Source organism: Aegilops tauschii, chromosome 4 (assembly GCF_002575655.3).
Source record: "Aegilops tauschii subsp. strangulata cultivar AL8/78 chromosome 4, Aet v6.0, whole genome shotgun sequence".
In the NCBI taxonomy this organism is placed as follows: Eukaryota; Viridiplantae; Streptophyta; class Magnoliopsida; order Poales; family Poaceae; genus Aegilops; species Aegilops tauschii.
Window position 1 is genome coordinate 249,208,178 of NC_053038.3, and position 4,082 is coordinate 249,212,259.

At 45.4% G+C, this 4,082-nt stretch overlaps 1 long non-coding RNA gene across 1 annotated transcript; it reads right to left on the reverse strand.

The window, feature by feature from the left end:
- Positions 1-1,174: 1,174 nt before the first annotated feature.
- Positions 1,175-3,321, reverse strand: LOC109743608 (uncharacterized). Its single transcript, XR_002228120.4, has 2 exons — positions 2,153-3,321; positions 1,175-2,072 (listed from the first exon to the last, which is right to left on the reverse strand). It is a non-coding gene; the product is annotated as an uncharacterized lncRNA (long non-coding RNA).
- Positions 3,322-4,082: the final 761 nt, after the last annotated feature.

A 4,082-nucleotide genomic window follows, 5' to 3' on the forward strand; every position in this document is an offset into this window, starting at 1 on the left:
AAAATGGTGCGGCCCACAACGAGTGGCAGCGAGGGTATTTTCGTGTTTTTTCTAAACCGCTCGTCGGAATGAAGCAAATGATACTAATTCGTTACGGTTTAAGAGCAGTTTCAAATTTACTAAATCGCGGAATTCTGTTTTTCAAAAAAATTCAAATTTTTGGTACTGTTTTCGCTCCAGTTTTTTAGCCGTTTGTCGAAACGAGGCGTGTGATATACCGTTGAAAAGCCATGGACGAGGCGCAACTTTCATATGTTGAAATGTTTTTGAGATTCCTTATGGTTTTAAGTTAATTTTGAAAATTGTGCGGCGGACGACAAGTGGCAGCGGCCGCTTTTCACGAAATTTTTACAAACCGCTGGTCGAAATGATTCAAACGGTATGCCGTTGGAAAGATATCAACGAGGCACAACTTTTTCATGTAGAACACTCTCTCTAATTCTTTACGGTTTAAGAGAAATTTCCAATTTACTGAAATGCGGATACTCTGATTTGCGCAACACCCAAATCGATATGCGTACTTCATCCGACAGAAAACCGCACTGCATCAGACAAAAACCGCACTGCATCAGACGGGTAAGAGAACTGCATGGTTTCTTTTTTGTGGGACGTAAATTTTTGAAGACAAGGAAGAAAACCGCACTGCTTTTAGACTGAAAACCGCACTGCATTAGACGGACTAGCGGATTGCATGATTTCTTTTTTGTGGGATGTAAATTTTTTAAGACAAGGAAGAAAACCGCACTGCTTTTAAACTGAAAACCGCAATGCATCAAATGGGCAAGCGAACTTCATGATTTCTTTTATTTATACATAAATTTTCTCGCAGGAGTTTTTGTTGTCTTTTTCGACTTTTTTTATCAACGTGAGTGGACCGCAGATACAAGGGCGAGTGAACCGCGACATATATCAAAGTGAACCGCATTACTATTGTTGTTTCACTAATTTTTTCGCATTTTCATGTTGGGAACAAGTGAACAGCATCACTCTCAAAAGTGAACCACATCCGTGAACCAAACGCACTGCAAGAATTTTGAGAAACGCAAAACAAATTGCACTTCATACAGAGGATAATGAATGGGTCGAGTGTACTGCATTTTTCTAATTTTGCGTAGTGATTTTTCTATTTTTGCATAGTGAACCACATAGATTTTATAAAGCGAACCACAAAGAATTTAGCAACGAACTACAATAGTTTGAAAAATGTACTTCTTCAGTTCACCAAGCGCACTGCTTTTACAAAGAAAAGATTTTTACAAACTGAGTAATCCACACAAATAATTCTTTTTTCTGTCTCCACATTACAATCACACACAAAGTTCAACCCAACTGCACTTTTTTATGAAATGCACTGAACATTGCTTGAAATGCACGGAGGCGTTGCCCATGCACTGTACCAGCAAGCGAGCTGCAAAACAAACTTCAGTGAGCTGCACAGAGGGTCCCCTCGCCAACCTGGACCTATCACTCAGTCCACTCCGGCGCTGTTGAGGAGCCCACGGCATTGCATACACATAGAATTAGGGATACATTAAAATGTACAGGCTCTCCTGTGGTACTGGTATTAATTGTTCAAGTTCAGTCAAACAACACCGAACCTGTGAACATCACCATAAGTTCGATTGGAGCTCATTACTAGTTTTTTGTCTCTTAAAAGGTTTTTCAGACTAATCTGCTAAGCTAGATTGCGGTAAACATGATATTCAGAAGCACATGACTTCTTTTTCTTCAAAAAAATTTGACAATCTTCTAAGCATGAGTTCTATAAACATGACATTCAGAAGACCATGTTGTGCTGCAACGCAACTACCTTGGTAGCATTTCCTCCTGTAGATTTTTCTTGCCCCAACAGAACTTCCTTAGCAGATTTATTCTTCTGCAACAAAGGCAAAAAAACTTGATAAGGCATGGTACACAAGAGTATATTTAACCAAACTGCACACGGACACAGAGGCATCTACGAACGGCGACGGTGAACATTTTGGCCGCAGGGGCTCCTTCATCTATGGTGAAGCAGCCAAGATACACTGATGTAAACCACGACGACGTTCCTCACGCGGTGGCGCCGGATCCTGTCAATAGCGAGAGGCTAGTGTGAGAGCCGTCTGGATTAGGGACGGGAGCGGAGGGGTGGGGGTGGGGTGTTACTCACTGGTTTTTTTTGGACACCCAAGCAGTGGATCTCACGGTGGCGCACTTGGGAAGGTGGACTGCAGTGCAGCGGTTGTGCACTGCACACGGACGTTGTGGCACTCGTCGTCGTCCACCATGAGGTGCAATCTCCCGTCGATGTAGTTGGAGTTGCATGGGCAGGGTGGCCTTAGCCACGCCCCTGCGTGGACTTCGTCATCACCGCGATGGGAGAAGTTAGAAGAGGCGGGGCAGTGACCTGGGGAACAAGGAGATGCCCGGATCTGGCAACCACTAGGGCGCGCTGGCGTGGGAAGCCGCAGCGGAGGATGCGGATCCATCGCGGGGCAGGCACAGGAGTAGATGAGGATCCCGATGGATCTGGTGGTTTGCTCGGCCGGGTGGGGGGGCGGGCGACCAGGGGAGGAAGCCAAGCTGGGCGTGGTGGTTGACCCGGCTACTGGTGGTTCGGCGGCGGCGCTCACCCGGGGTTGGAGGTGGCTGGGCGGCGCGCGCGGCTACTGGTGGTCAGCGGCGGCGCTTGATGCGCCCGGGGTGGGAGGTGGGGGCGAGGGGAGAAGGTTCCGCGAGGCAGGGAGTAGAAGCAGTGCAGGGCGGCGGAGATCCACGGACGGCGGCCCGGCCCTTGGCTGTCCCGGCCGGCGGTAGAAGGCAGTGGAGGTCGGGGTGGATTGGGACTTTGGGAGGAAGGTGGGGGTCGTGGGGGCAGAGTGGGAGGAAGAAGGCGGCTAGGTGGGGGAGTTTTCTTTTATGATAGATGTAGTTCGCTTATCGATGGGTGGGTGGTCGGTTAGGTGGTTTTCCTGTACTAACGTGTTAGCAGAATAAGGCCGGTGGTGTTAGAATAAGGTCTTAAGGGGTGTTGTTAGAATAGGCCCAAATAAACATCCAATTACATAAATGATTATACAGATCATTCACACACACCTCAATAAACAATTGCATGCATTCTAAAATAGGAGAAACGATCGTCTAGTCATCTACTTCTTGTTCTGTATGATATCCCATCGCACAACACACATCTTATTAGCAGCAATCGTCTGTATTATTATCCGTCTTCGCACACATTTCTGATTACAGACCTGTTTGCCGCGCATCACACACATCTTTTTATACTGAACCGTTTATGTTCTCTTGTCTCAACACAAACAGTTCATCCGAGTGAACCGCATGCCGTATATCACACACACCTTGATCTGGCTGACCGTTTCTTTGGTGTTGCCTAATCACAAACAGTTCATCCGGGTGAACCGTATGTTGTATATCGCACACACCTTCATCTGGCTGCCCGTTTCTTTTGTTCCTCCTCATCGCAAATAGTTAATTGAACTGAAACGTATGCCCTACATCGCACACGCAACTAAAATCTGAAGCGTGTTTGATGCATCCGTCATCGCAAACATTTTGCACTTTTTACACCACCATTTGCGATTATTCCATCGCACACAGTTTCGTCGAAGGGTCTCTGATCCTAGTGTCGCGTTAGCAGCATCCTACAGTAGTGGGAATCCATATTTTTGCTTTCTGTTAAACCTGCTATAGCTAGCATATGCCTCTTTTAAAGTTTTTGATTGTTCGGTTGTTTGTAGTTAGCATATGTCCAGTTTCAAATGCTATCTTTGGTTGTTCATAGTATGCCTTGTTTATTCCAGTTATTCACAATGCGATGTTCTATATGTGCAAGTATGAACTGTGCAGTTCAATTTCATCAATACCAGTTTCAACAATACCACTATGAATAACTACATTTGGTTGCTACATCCTATAGTTAACACGCCTTTCCATTTTATTTAACAATAACCAGTGTACTTAGACTGTCACAATATTAGTTTGAATGACTATATTTGCTTGTTGTTAAATGTTAGGCATGTGCAGTTAACACACCTTTCCACTTGTTTTGCTTCACTAGCATGCTTAAACCTGCACACTGA